We start from the raw sequence: 15997 nt of genomic DNA on the forward strand, positions 1-15997 counted from the left end.
ATATCTGTCTTAACAATATTTTCTTCTTAAGATAATGCTTTTGTCAATTACTTAGATGTATTACAAAATTTATATTGATTTCTGAGAATTCATTCAACTGCTCTCCCCTTAAACCAACTTTACAGATAATAGACACTCCCTATTCTCTTTGTAAAATACAGAGAATGATATCTGTATCCTAGTGGATGAAGAGTTTTTTTGAGGTAGTAGGTAAGGCTACCATCTTTCATCTGTTGTACATTCCCACATGTTGTGTGGGAGTCCATTGTTCATTCCCAAATATGTTAATGCAAGTCATACTTGTTACTGTAATAACTTGGTCTGATTAAGTACTAAATGCATTTTCAAATGAGTAGAGACAAAAAGAAATAATTTCCGTTAAAACCAAACTAAAAGGTTTTAGAAAGACAAGTAGCTAAAAACAAACAAAACCCTCAGTGTAGGTACGGACAAGCCAACTGTAAAAATTTGCAGAGATTCCCTGGTTACTTCAGTTTTCCCTGCACTTTAAGAAATCAAAACTAAAAGTTGAGGGTGATGCTTTATGTCTGGCACTGGTTCTTCAGAAAGACTGGTGGATCGGAATTGTAGAATTCCAATCAGCAGGCCCAGAGCAATTCACTCTGGCAAGTGACTCACTGAATTTACATTTTGGGGGGGAGGGTAAGTTAAATTAAAATTGTTCAAAAAAATAATAATAAAAATAAATTAAAATTGTTAAGGTATGTATCCTTTTAATGGTTTCTTTACTTTAGTAAGCTCAACATGTTTAAGACTTCTACTGTTCTCTAATCTGGAAAAAATGAAATTAGAATTCACTTTTTTTTCTTTTGCTTTCTTCATTCCAAATAATGGAAAGGGTGGGGAGAGAGGGGGGAAAGGAGAATGGGAGGAAGGAAGTGAGGAGGGAGGGCAGGAGGGAGGAAAGCAGGAGGGAAGTAGGAGGGAGACGGGAGGGAGGAGGGAAGAAGGGAGGTAAAACTGTGAAGTCACATTGCTTTCTAGGAGGTTGATATGGGACATTTTCTACTTTCATTAAAACAAATTGGAGGTAAACATTAAAGACTGTTGTCTATTTTTTATAGGAGTTTAAAAATGGCATTTTCTTTGAAAATTTTCCTTTGCTATTTAAATTATCCATAACCTGAGAAGAAGGAGAAAGGAGTCAGATTTTTCTATGCCAGAAAAAAAAGTTTTATTAAGACTTGGGACTTGCCATCATTTTTAGTTTACTTGCTAATTGAACAGAAGTACTTCCTCTCTCTGTGGTTGCATCAGTCCTACCTGAAACCAGTTTCAAAAGGGCAACAAGCTTAGCTTTTTAGATAACATTGCCTAAAATTCTGTAATGCACCCATTGCCATATTAGAGATAAATACTTCTTTATCTCTGTGTCTGTGAATTCACTGAGGAACTTATTAGAGTCTGAATCTCATTTTGTTTGCCAAATTATGCTTATATCAAAAATAATGTTACATGAGCAAGGGAGGAACGCAGCTGGAAGGGGCGGGGGGGAAGTGTGTGTGTTTGTTTGGAATGTGGTTGAAGAGTGAATCTGTAATAAATTTTAGTAAATAAAATGCAATATCTGAAAAGGGTTCTTAATTACTAAATAGATTGATTTAAGTAGACTTACCTACAGTTGTGATAAGGATAGACTCTAAGTACCATACAGCATTTGTTTATAAGACTAATTTTGTTTGCCTTTAACAAGTGCTGCCTTTAAACTTTTAGTCCAGTGGTTTCCTGATCTGTGGTTGTTTGGCAGAGTCCCAAAAAGGCTTCATCAACATGAAAATTATTTTCATGGACACACTACTGTGAAGACCCTCTCTGGGCAAATGAATGTGACACGAAAGTGAATTATTATTTCTGTTTCTTGAAGGTTTAAGCATTCCAAAATTAAGGGGGAAAGGAAAACCTTTGCAATTTTCAAGAGTGCCATTTCTGAAGTTAGATAGACATTCCACACACAAAGAGGCACATGGTCCTTTCACGTGGTTGTTCTAGTGTATTAATTCAAGAGATATTTCTTAATCTCCTGAGTAGGTCAAAGCACTGCTACTGGTCTACCCAATGAGAAAACCAAAAGATACAAAGTAGAGTCTCTTTTCACAAGGAATATCCTAATTTAGCCATGGGACTAGGAAACATTCATAACATTTGTTTAAAAAACTATATTAAGAAGCATGAACTTCTGGATCACTACAGAGAACGGTTTCTAAGGGAAATTAATGAAGGGAGGACTGCTGGGGGCTGCGGTGGCTGATGGAGCCTTCAGAGAACATGTCGAACTTTAGAGGAACAGTAACCTCATGATAAGAAAGAAAGGCAAAGAGCATGCCAGGTGAACGCAGATGAGCAGAAGTGCAGAGACACAGATGGCCATGTCATATTTCTGACATGAGAGTGACCGTTGAGACTAAATGGTGTAGGGGGTCATTCATTCATTCATTCATTCACCCTTTCATTCCATAATTGTTCATTGATTACCTACCATGGGCCAGGGATAGTGTTAGTTTTGATGAATGAAACATAACCTTCAGGACCTTACATCCTTAGTAAAAGAGACAGACATAAAAAACAAAAACAAAAAAACAAAAAACACAATTACTGAAAAAAACTGAGAAAGTATGCACAAGGGATGGCAGCTCTAATTCTGCCCGGGATTTCCAATGAGGATGGAGGAGATTGCACAGAGGAGCAGTTCACACCTACACCGGAAGGACATTCCAGCTGGATGGGAAGCACATGCAAAAGGCCATGGGTGTGAGGAACAGAGAAGCTTGCAGGGAACTCACATAGTTACCATAGGGTCTTCCAGAGACTGGTAGCTATTAGGATGAGACTAGAAATTTAGTGTGACAATCTGAGGCTAGAAATTTAGGGAGAACCTATTGGAAAAAAAGTCTGCTACATTTTTTTTTAAGTTATCCTCTGGGCAATTAAGGAACTATTGAAGGATTTACAGGGAAATAAATTTTGCATCATTGACATTTGCTCTGATGATCGGAGCAGAGGTGGTGAGAGCCTGAACTATTGGTGTAGTGATAGAAATGGATGGAAAAGGGTAAATCCAAGGTGTTACAGGATTTGGAGTAGGCTCATTAGATGTGGAGGTCAAGAGGGTATTGGTGGGAAAGAGAAACTGGTTTCTGAGTGAGAAAGGCTTGCGTGGAAGACTAAGTTACCTTCACAAATCCCTGAACAGTGTCTTACTTGAATATTTTTTTTTAGCAATGGGTATATCAGTTAGAGTAAGGTTCTGCTGGGATCTAGAAAATGGTGAGAATTAGTAGCAATTGAGCATTTGAGGGAGGTCAAAGAGAGAAAGTTAAAAGAAGAAAAGCAAAGCTGGGCTCAAAGCACAGGTAATGACAGTGGAATAAAGAGGAAGATGGGGAAGACTGAAGCTAAACTGTCCCAGTATGCAGTCACTAGTCAAATGGGACTGCTGGGCACTAAAACAGAGACCGCTTCTAATTGATCTGAATTAGATTGATTGATCTGTAAAATACACCCTAGATTATGAATAACTTAGTACAGATAAAGGAATATAAAATATCTCAATAATTTCAATTGATTTCATTTTGTATTAAATATATTATTAAAATTAATTTCACTTCTTTCTCTTTATTTTTTAAATGCAGTTATCATAAAATTTAAAATTACATATGGTATGCGGCTCCCATGTCATTTCTGTTGGACAGTGCTCATCTAGAATCTCTAGATACTTTGCAGCCAGAAAGGGCTCTCCAGCTCCTGTGTCAGTCTTTTCCAAAGGTGACTTCAAAGATTCATGCAACTTCTGATAAGACTCAGTAAGTTATCCTTTAGAATTATTTCTTTTCAGAGACAATGGGGATTCCCAGAAGGTCTGGGAAACTGGCATCATTCTGAAATTCACAGTCCCTTTTAATTAGTTTGAAGTTTCCTTAAGCCCTAAATCTGCTTGCAATACCATCTCCAGAGAAAACCTTTACAGACTTAGAAGCCAGATGTGTTGGTTTTCTCCTGAATATTAATTCCCTATTCATTAAAAATAAAATAAAAAGTTTTCAATGAAAAAAAAAAAGAGGCCTAAATTAAGTAGACAATATTTTAGTTGAGCACAAGTTAGAACTTTTTAGTGTTCAAAGCTTAATTTTCTTCTGCTAAAATATCTGCATTCGTTCAAATGTGTATACATCAATATCCATGAAGTAAAAGGTTGGGTCTCAATTAGAAATTGCTTTCAGCTTCTAGGATCGAAGATCCAATTTCAGTTTTTTAGACAAATCTGAAATTTCTTATTTTACATGTAAGATGTATGATATAGACAATCTAAGCTTGTCTGGTGACTCTCAAAAGCAGAGATCCAGACTCTAACATTTTGCTCCAATTTCCTTAGTTCATGTTTTCCATTCTCCTAGTCACAAAATGGCTGCTAGAACTCCAGGTATTTTATCTGCTTTTCATGAAGAAAGTAGGAGGGCCCACTTTCCCTTTTAAATAACTCTTCTTATTTAAGTCTTCTCAGAAGTTCCATGCAACACTTTCACCTTCATCTTACTGGCCAGATTCAGTCATGACTGAGTGAGTTGCAAGATAGAATGGGAATTCTAGTCTCTTACTGTAGGTAGTTATGTGCCTACTAAAACTTGGGGGTGTGTTACTGAGGTGGAAGAGGACAATTTGTGATGGGATAAACAAATAGCAGTTAAAAGCCCAGTTGATATCTCAAAAAAATTTAAAGTATGCTTCCAGGAAAAAAAAAAATTGAGGCAGCCTTTATCTAATTTATTCGTTATATATTTTATATTTTTCTTCCAACTATTCAAAAATAAATATATTCATGAAGCTTCATTGTTAGGCAGAAGATATTCTGGGTTATTCAAGGATGAATGAGATTTTGAAGCCTTTGTCTTCAAGGATTTTGTAATAGAATGGCAGAGGTAGGTATAAATTCTAGTTTTTGTACTGATTGTGTAAACTTCTCCTGCTTGAAATTCATCAGTAATTGCTCATTGTCCTTAGGGAAAAGACCCAGATCTTTAAAAGTAGTGGATGAGCTCTTCTGGTCTGGCCCTCGCCTCCCTCTGCAGCTCCATCTTACACCACCCTCCTCCACACCCTGCGGCCACGCTGCCTTTGGTCGATGCCTGGAGTGTTCTCTTGGTGGCCCCTGCCTGTGCTGTGCCATGGGTCTAGAGTTGCTCCACTCTCACCACTCATCACCTCTCCTTTGCCTTCCTCTCCTTCTGATCAATTCAAAGATAACTTCCCCAGAGAGGCCATCCCAGGCCCTCTAAAACTGGATCAGATTCTTTTAAACTTCTTTAAAATCACACATTCAAGACTGTGAGTACATCTCTACCTCCTCTTCTAGACGTTAAACTTTGATATTAAATGGGAAACAGACCTGAGCTTGATCCCCGTTCTGACTGCAGTGCCTAATACAGTGCCTGACTTGTGATATGCTCTCAACACATATTTTTTAATAGAATAAATGAATGAGTCTGGTAGTAATATGTTAACAGGAAGCCTTTGAAAATACAAAGAAGGAAAAGGGTAATTTCAGATGGAGGAATTCAGCAATGTTTTATGAAAGAAATGGGATTAAAACTGACCCTTCAAGGACAAAAGAGCTAGCATCAGATGATAAGGTGCAAGGCTATCTTGGTAATAATGGACAGTTTAAACCAAGGCATGTGATATGGCTGAATTGGAAGTTGCCACAAATTCTCAGAATGCTGAAAAAAATTCTAAGAATGGGTGTTTTAGTCCATAGTCCACAGAAGCCACTACCTTCTAGAATGTGTGCACGTGCTTGTTTGTAACTGTATATATTCCAGAAGAAGTGAGTCATCAGATGTTACTCATTGGAAGGAAAGCCCACTTATTTATTCTTAAAATGTTTCCGCGTTGTTCTTCCCCACCCATCCTATCTGAGTCGGTGGTCAGAAAATCCCAGAAATGGTTATATCAGAAAAGAGTTTACAGAAAATGTTTTTAAATAAGCATTCAAAATTATGAAATGTTCTAAATTCTTCTCTTTTACCAGTAAGTTGGATAGAAAAGGAAAATGACTGGTTTCTCTTGCTAAGTTTCCTAGATAAATCTTTCTTCATGGAGAAACCAGATTTTGTAGTCAAGAGTGTACAGAAATGCAGGGGGAGAGTGGTCAAGGTGAGAAGGAGCTGGTTCCAGTACAACAGTTCCCTGAGAAAACACTGTAAAGAACTGGAAGAGTAGATGGGACTGCTGTAGCGTGGCTGAAACAGATGGGTATAAAAATTAGAGTCTAAAAGATACTTACAAGATAAATAGCTGTGCCAAGAGGAGTGCTTTCAATAAAAGGGGTGAATGATGGAGAGGTTTGCTGGAGATGCAGACTCATCATGGGCAGGTGAACATGGGGTGGGGAGACAGGAATATGAGGAAAACAATCAATTACTTTTTTTAGAGAGTACATGTTTTAGTCCAGCACTTTTCAATCTTTCATGTGCATGTGAATCATCTGGGATCTTGTTGAAGGATAGATTCTATTCAGCGGGTCTGTAGTGAGGACAGAGTTTCTACATTTCTCCCAAGTTCCAAGATGATGTTGATTCTGCTGGTCCATGAGCCACACCTCGAGTATGACAAAGATGTGGGCTCTGCATCTTGGCTCCCAGGTGTGTGGAAATTGCAGCTCAGGGGACTTTAGTGATGTGGGCCTTTGAAGTGGTGTGGCTAATAAAAGAGGGAAGCCTGTTTTCTTTATTATTTCCAGGGAAAATAAGCCAAAGCAGATGATATAGAAATGATATCATATGAAGTAGCCTGGCTTGGTGCTTGGAAGACTGTAGGAACTAATCAGAGCTGAAGTCCTTTTTTTTTTTTTTTTAAGATTTTATTTATTTATTTGACAGAGAGAAAGAGATCACAAGTAAGCAGACAAGCAAGCAGGCAGGCAGGAGAGGGAGAGGGAGAAGTAGGCTCCCTGTTGAGCACAGAGCCTGATGCGGGGCTCGATCCCAGGACACTGGGATCATGACCTGAGCCAAAGGCAGACACTTAACTGACTGAGCCACCCAGGCACCCCAAAACTGAAGTCCTTCTGTTTCTCACCTGTATCACCTGCCATCTCTAGACTGCTATGACTTACATTACTATTAGAAAGGAAAACAGAAAGCTGTTTTTCAGTAAGTCACTGTAGGTCTCTAGTGTTGAAAGGATATAAACAATATAACAATCTAAATGTACGGTTTCTCCTTACTTGTTGACTGACTCATTCCTAGATGAGTCTATAACAACTATGTCTTAATTTCACCCACTCACTGTAAGAAACTAAGTCAGGGTTCTTGATTATAAACAAACTAGGGGAAAAAATTAAAGACTCTGGTTAATTTGTGAAGAAATGTCATTCTCTAGCTCAGAATTGATGGAAGGCAGAACCCAAGATGAGCATGGAAACTCCAAGCTCTGTCACTTCTCACCAGAACCGTGTTCCAGAGTCCCCTCAGTCATCCAGAATATTCTCCATGACCCTGCTTGCAGGACCCTCACCACCTCAGTTCTGAGTAGAAGGTACTGCCCTGCTTCCCACCTAGCTTGGAATTTCTTCATGCTAGAAATTTCTTCTGCAGTTTCCAATTCAAACTAGTCCAAGTAGAGACAACTTATCATAAAGCTATACATGAAACAATTAGGGACAAATGCATAGAAATTCAAAAGTAGAGGTCATAACAGTAGGATGACTGCCACTTTTGAGAATGGAAGGAATACAATAGGCATGAACTGGTCCTACACTGAACTAGCCAAGATTCAAGGTCACCCTTACTTAACAGGTGCAGACTTCACTGTGACCGAAGTGAGCAGAAATTCTTGATTCGAGACCATTTTAAAGGCACAAATTCATGGGTCTTCACCCAGATACTCTGCCTGAACAATGAGAACTATAATGAACTCATTTCCCCACTTTAATCCCCAAACCAAAAGTGCTTATAGACTTTGTACTCTTCAAATTTTGTGATGGGTACGCATTGCTTACTTTCTCAGCAACCAATTTTCCGTGGGCAACCCCCAGCCCATCCCTTTCCAACAGCCTCTAGTTTCTGTTTGGATTCAGAGAAACTAATTTGTCTTCAGTTATAACTGTGGCCTCTGAGACTGCTTTCACATGATTGAGGCTCGCCATCCTGGAAAGCCATCTGGGATCATGAGCAGTGGGGCAGCCTTAGGCTGGAGACAAAGTGGAGAACCCTCGGAAAGACAGAATCTAAGCTAGAATCTTGGTGACTTTAAGTTACTTGATCAAGCCTACACTCACCTCTATACTTTTCACTTATTTGAACCAATAAATTTCCTTTTTTGATAAGGCAGACTCAGTTATCTTTTCTGTTATTTACAATTGAATCCATCCAAATGAATATAACTTCAGATTTTTTCACAGTGCCCTATTTTGGTCTTACAACTCCTTTGTCTCAGCTCTCATTGTTAGCTGGCCAATTGTTCTTTTAGCTCTTCCTTCAAATGCTAGAGAGGAAATATGTTGGCTCAATTTATCTTTTTTCACCAGGCTCTCATCTTAAATCTATGGTTTGGCTGCCTTTGAGTCAGGTGCTCCGTAGGAACCGGTCACTGGGTCTGACTGGAACAGCTTCTGTCCCCTTTCAAAAGATCGGTATCAATTTTCCTTCTGTGGAAGGACTAGCAGGACAGGTATTTGGGGCATTTGTATAAGATACAATCTTATTCTCTCTATTAAGTATAATCCTAGCTTTCTTACTATTTCACCCGAATAACTGATAAGTATCACAGAAATAATATAGAAATACTTAGAACTACTATAACTCATCTCTGGCATTTTAGAGAACACCTACAAACAAAAGTTGAATTTCGGAAACTTCCCTTTCTTTTCTCATTCTTATTCTTTCCTTTGCAGTGTAATTATTATTATATGGAACCCATATCTGATGGTGGTGAGTTTAAATGGATCAAAATTATTGCTCCTTAAAAGCAACACCAAAGTTTGTAAGATATGATGCATACTAATTAAAGTTCAAGGAGCCCTAGGCAAGAAAAAAGATAAGCCCTTGCTTATAAGCCTTTTTTATTATACACTTATGCAAAAGTGTATTAAATATTCAAGATTAATTAAAATCTAGGAAAAGACTTTTTTTAAGGGTGCCATTTAAAGTTTGCACAAAAGTTAGTGCAATTAATATGAAATGTTTGCTATCAAGCTGGTTTGATGAATAAGGGAAGTCAATTAGTAACATAGTGAAGTAAGAGTTAATTCATGTTGCTCTAGGTACTTTCTTTCCTTTGTTCCCTAAAAATCCCTTATAACTGCATAATAATTACATGCCAGTATCCGCAGTTTCACAAAGTGATGGAAACCATAATTCAATGGTATTTATTTATTTTCTAAAACTAATAATATTCCTCCCAAACCGTATCCTGATGATTTCCACAATGAAAGTTTCATTGGTGGGAAATCAGAAATTTTGATTTCTGGTGCTTTTCCTTGGTAAAAGAAGAAAGCCCATCTTTTACTGACCAGGAGGTTTCTGATATACGAATGCTTGGTTAAAGAATCATCTATCTATGTTAATAGCCCTGAGAAAGTTCTGGTTCTCACTTAATTGACCTTATTTCTTCAATACAGAACATACGAACGGGGTAATAATTTTTCTTAAGTAGACATAGATGCGCAGTGAGCTAGTGGAGTCACATGTTTCCAGGAACATCTCCTTCTGTCCATCTGGTACAGTTTGTTATTTGGCGGCCATCACCAAGTGCAGAAATGTTTTCCTAGAGCCCTAATATAAAATACACATGAATTTCCCCGTAGTAACAATAGTCTAAAACTTAGGAGCAGTGGCTGATAATCAGAACTAGGCTTTGTGGGCTGGCCTGGGAAACAAGTCCATCAGCAACATATTTTTACACCAAAAGGGCAAGACATACCTGAATTTCAAACAATTGACTGGCCAGTGGACTTCTTCATTATCACCTGTTAGTAATGGAGTAAGACTCATTCAAAGACAAAAGGCACTTTCTCTAGAAAAAAAGTAGAACAAGGGGGCGCCTGGGTGGCTCAGTCGTTAAGTGTCTGTCTTCAGCTCAGGTCATGATCCCAGGGTCCTGGGATCGAGCCCTGCATCGGGCTCCCTGTTCAGCAGGGAGCCTGCTTCTCCCTCCCCGTCTCTCCCTGCTCGTGCTCCCTCTCTCGCTGTGTCTCTCTGTCAAATAAATAAATAAAATCTTAAAAAAAAAAAAAAAAAGAAAGAAAGTAGAACAAGTTAACCAACTTTCTACTGTATTACAAGTCGGGATAGTAGCTAAAGGTAAAGAAATCACTTTCAGCAATGCCTCCAAGTCTGGGAGCACCAGCTTGACTCTCACTGGGGAATGCAGCCTAAAGCAGATCCTGCCCCGTGCACTCTTATGCCTACTGTGCCTGATAGAAAATCAAAATTCTGCTAAACTCAGTGTTGAAAGTACTCATTACTATATGGACTCAGAAATACTACAGCTCAAAGCATGTTTCCTAAAAATAAAACATATTTAGCCTACGCAGAAGCATTTCCCTCAACACCAGTATTACAAAAAAAAACTCCAGCAGCTTTCAAACATTGAATCTGCAACCACCGTATGAGAGAAGATGTGAGCAAGTAAACAAATAGTCATGCAAATAAAAAGGTTCAGAGTGAGTGTTTATTTCCCGGGGTGGAGAATCCTTGCCCTCCTATCTTTACTCTGCCCCCTGCCTGTCTTACCATCTTCCAGCCTGCGAGCAAGTTCCCTGTGGCTCACCTTCTCACAGATTGGAAAGCTTTCAAACTCAAGCGCAGCACCACGGGAATGCCCCGCTTGCCTCCTGATGAGCCCCCCTCCCCCTCCTCCTGGCAGCGTTTCAGCCTTGTGGGCCCTATGTTCTGTCACAGAGATGCAGACAAGTGGCCAGGGTTATAGAGAGTTTTTTTTTTAATGTTTGGTTGGAATATTAAAAAGAGGGGGGAAAAAGCAAGCTCTATGTTCTACATCATAGCACACTGTCTGGCAGGATGACTCATTTTTATTTAATGACTTTATTTATAAAATGCCTCCTTCCAATTAAGATTGAAAAGTGGGGCCAGGGGAGAAAGAGAAGGCAGAAGTTAATATATTTCCTGTGCCTGCGCTTGAAATTTGGCTTGAAGTTTCTTGGAAGCTTTATTATATTTGTTGGAAAGACGGGATTAGCCAACACACCCAGCTGGAGCTTCCTTGTTAGATGTGTTTACCAGCATTTTTGTGGTTATTGGCTTAGTTATATATTACCAATATTACTATGTAGAATTCACAGAGATTTTTTTCTTCATCTGGGCTCAGGTGTGGGCCAAGCAGCACATGAGCCTGTTTCATGCATCCAGAGTTGGAGCCCTAGAAGACTCATTAGCTGTGGTCCCTCTGAAATTCACTAATCTGATGCCATGAGCTCCCTCTTGAGTCTTTGCTTTGCCATTTGCTGTATTGGATAAAAAAGCTGACGAAAGGAGTCAGTGTTCCTTTCCTACCTAGTCATTTTATCAAAGGAACCTTAGAAGCAGAGGTTCTACCAGCTAGAAAAAGGTACAAATTCATATTTGCGAATAATCCCAATGTTATCTTTGGGATAAGTAAAAAAAAAAAAAAAAAACACTAAACTTGCTAATGGAATTAATTTGTCTACAGTTATAAATTACACCATTCATATAGTGTATATTGCCAGAAATGAAGGCAATAATCTGCACTTACTATTTAAGTCCAGTATAATGAGAAAACTGTATGTCAAAATATCATCTTTATTAGGTGTTGTTTAAAAAAAAAAACTCCTCCAGCCATATGAAGTCATTCTAAAATATTAAGTATAATCTTTTTTTTTTTGAAAGAGGGAGAGAGCACACGAGTGGGGGGAGGGGCAGAGGGAGAGGGAGAGAGAGACTCTTAAGCAGGCTCCACGCCCAGCGCAGAGCCCAGTGCCCGTTGAGCTGAGCTGAAATCAGGAGTCAGACGCTTAACCGACTGAGCCACCAAAGTACATATTGAACACCACAATTTTTGATATGAGAGTGAATTCATTAAGTATCATAATGCTGTCAAGAGGAATAAAACAAGAAGAGCAAAATAAAGTTAGAAATAGGGTGTGTTCCATTGCTCCCTGAATTTTTCAAGAGATTTAATTTATTCATTAATTTGTTTATTCAACAATATTTATGGAGGACCAGAAGAGAAGCTGTGGTATTCATTTGTACACAACTCAAGATGTTCACTTTTTTTCTTTATTGAGGTATAATTGACAAAATTGTAACACATTTAAAGTGTTAACAATGTGATGATTTGGTATACCTGTACACTGGTAAAGGATTCCCATAATCAAGTTAATTAACACATCCATCACCTCATGGAGTTCCCTTTTTTGTATGTGGTGAGAATGCGTAAGATCTGCTGTCTTAGAAATTTTCAAGTGTACAATACAGAATTGTTAACTTTGTCATCATGCTGTATATTAGATCTTTGGAATTTACCTTATAACTGAAAGTTTGTACTCTTTGACCAACCTTTTCCCATTTCCCCCACCCTGCAGCCCCTGGCAACCACCATTCCACTCCCTGTTTCTATAAGTTTGGCTTTTTGTGTATTTATTTATTTTTAGATTCCACATATTTGTTTTGCGGTACAGTATTTGTCTTTCTCTGTCTGGCTTATTTCACTTAGCATAATGCCCTCGAGATTGTCAGAAATGACAGAATTTCTTTCCTTTTTAAGGTTGAATAATATTCCATTGTGTGTATGTATATATCATATTTTCTTTCTTAATCCATTGACAGATACTTAGGTTTCCATATCTTGACCACAGTGAATAATGCTACAGTGAATGATGTGCATGTTTATAACTTCATTCTGTCACATTCTGACAGGTCACCATTGGCAGCAGGGATGTTGGAATGAACATTTGAAAGTTTGTGTATCCAGAAAGGCTATTTAAATGGATACACTTTAAAAGGGATTATTAAATACTGATATTGTATTAGTTTTCTAAATAGATTTTACATTGCATATGATTGACACTAGAAAATATTTGTTGGAAATTATATGCTGCACTAATATTATATTATGAACAATTTCTCAGAGCAGTCAAGAATTCAAACTGTACAACTCAGTTGCAGACATGAATTTGTAGGTGAGTACTCTAAATTTGTGTCAATATTTGTAATCTAGTCTGCTGAGAACACAAAACTCATGACAAAGAAAGAGGTTAGGGGGTGTTTTCTCAGCTCATCTCCGTAGATGAGAATACAACAATCCCTGGTAATTGTAACGTGGGCCACCCCAGAAAAGCCTGTCTCTGGAGTATAGAAGTACACTTAAGAAGAACACAGATGCAATCTGTACTCAAAGAGTTTGGTTCTGACATTTATGAATTATATATTATCACTGTTTTGAATTAAGCTATTACTGACTCATTGTCAGTTTAGCAGCTAACAAATGAGTAGGTGTTTTGAAAAGCAGTGTTTAGTATCATTTAAAATGTTATTTTAAAAGTTAATTTACACTGAGAGGATTTTCTAATATCCATGTTTCTCTTAGTAACTCATTCATGTCTATACAAAAAAATATCGTATTAGAGAAATAGGAAATACTTTACTGTGAAATAATTTTATAGAGAAATCTTGGGGCACCTGGGTGGCTCAGTCGTTAAGTGTCTGCCTTTGACTCAGGTAATGGTCCCAGGGTCCTGGGATTGAGCCCCGCGTCAGGCTCCCTGCTCAGCAGGAAGCCTGCTTCTCCCTCTCACACTCCCCTTGCTTGCGTTCCCTCTCTCACTGTCTCTCTCTCTGTGTCAAATAAATAAATAAAATATTTTTTTAAAGAAATCTTAATAGATGATAGACATTACAGTTTCTTTTCTATATAGAAATGTGACATTGGAGGATTATCAGTATTTCTATTCAAAATTCAGTTACATCACCCATTTTTCTATTTAAAATATTATTAAAAGATAAATTATAGTATATTTATCCACATCTAAATTGCACAATTAAACTATCTGGATATCTGATATATATATCCTTGTATGTGTGTATATATACATATACTGTATATATAATATCAGTATATTATATATATACACACACATGTTTTGTACACACATACAAGAGAGGGAGGGAAGGAAGGAGAGAGGGGTGGTGGGGAGGTGGTCCAAGATGACAGCATAGGAAGACCTTGAACTCACCTCCTCCCAAAGACACACCAAATCATTTTTCCCCCAAAGCAACTAAATGGTATTTATTTGGAAAAGAATTAAAAACTTTTTTAAAGACATTTCTGGACTATTTTGCTCTCTCCATTTTTGGGCAAACAATAAACTACATATGGAATAATTTTTGCTGAAAAAGAACGGAAAGCTAGCTGAACAGCTCTCTCTACAAGAAGGGATAAAAGAGCCACATCAAGATGGGTAGGAGAGGCAGGGAGGTGGTCTTGCCAAAAAACCCACCTCTGGTGCAATGACACACAATAGGGAGGCATATCCTGGGTACACAGCTTCTCCCTGAGTATCAGGGGTTTGTGCCTCACATTGGGCTCCCCAGCTCTTGGGACCTGCAGTGGAGAGATGAAGCCCTAAAAACGTCTGACTTTGGAAACCAGTGGGGCTTATGTCCAGAGGACCCTGGGGGCTATGGTGATTTGAGATACTCTTTGTGAGGGGCTCACATATAGGCTTATTTATCCAAGGACACAGTGCAAAAGCAGCAGTTTGAGTGGTGACTGGATATTATGTGAAGGAGATCGATTTGTTAATTTTAAAGCATCTGCCAGAGGGGCAGGTACAATTGAGACTTTGTTTGGGAGCAAAGATGCTGGTGAGTGCCATTTTTGTACTCTCTCTCTACCTTACTAGGGCAAGTGGGTACAGAAAGAGTCTTGCTAAAGCCACAGGTGTACCCCAGCCTCAGCACTCCCCACAGACTCAGCAAAGCTGGCAGGTGAGTGCAGTCCACACAGATAATGCCCCTTGATCACCTAACCCTAGTGGCCAGAGGGGCTTGCCTTCCTGGGCCCCGTGGGACTATAATAATGAAAAAGATGGTTCTGGGCTGCCACATCCAGAGCACTGCACAGAGAGTAGACTCAAACACATATCCCCAGTGTGCCTATGAAAAAGACCCATCTCCTTGTCCTGGAGCTTCAGTGTGAGAAACAGGCTTCAGAGGTGCTCTTAAGTAATGTAGGCAGGGAGACACCATCTTTGAGCCCCCCCTTGAACTCTACATTGCTGTCTGGTACCTGCCAGAAAGGAGCTTATGCACCTGTCTGAAGCCCTTATTCTTGCAACTGTTGCCCAGAGGACACCTCCAGATCTTCTTGTCTGGAGGTCAGCAGGGTTTACAATTGTGGCCAGTAGGACTATATATGTTTGTATACTTTAAAAGCTGCTGCCCGAGGGTATAGCTTCTAATCAGCTTGAAACTAGATAGTGATTGAGATCCTTTCCTTTGGACCACAAAATATTAGCAAGTGGAATTCAATATATGTTAAAAGGATCATACACCATGATTAAATAGTATTTATTCCAGGGATGCAAGGATGGTTTGATGTCCACAAATCAATCAACATGACACAACCATTTTAACAAAACGAAGGATAAAAATCATGTGATCATATCTATAGATGCAGAAAAGGCAAAATTAAACATCCATTTATGATAAAAACTCTCAACAAAATGGATATAGAGGGAATGTACTTCAACATAATAAAAGCCATATACAAAAAACCCACAGCTAACACATACTCAATAGTGAAAAGCAAAATATTTTCCTCTAAGATCAGAAACAAGACAAAGATGTCCACTTTTACCACTTTTATTCGCTAGAGTATTGGAAGTCCTAGCCACAGCAATTAGGCAAGAAAAAGAAAATTATCTAAATTAGAAAGGAAAAAGTGTCACTATTTGCAAATGACATGATACAACACAGAGAAAACCCTAAAGACTCCACCAAAA

The 15997-nt window shown here is 38.5% G+C and overlaps 1 protein-coding gene across 1 annotated transcript in view; it reads left to right on the forward strand.

The window, feature by feature from the left end:
• CNTNAP2 (contactin associated protein 2) overlaps positions 1–15997 on the forward strand; it is a 1539511-nt gene that overhangs the window by 735852 nt on the left and 787662 nt on the right. The window lies entirely within an intron of this gene.

Source organism: Mirounga leonina, unplaced genomic scaffold, assembly GCF_011800145.1.
Source record: "Mirounga leonina isolate KUSES-001 unplaced genomic scaffold, KU_Mleo_1.0 Mir_174, whole genome shotgun sequence".
NCBI lineage: Eukaryota > Metazoa > Chordata > Mammalia > Carnivora > Phocidae > Mirounga > Mirounga leonina.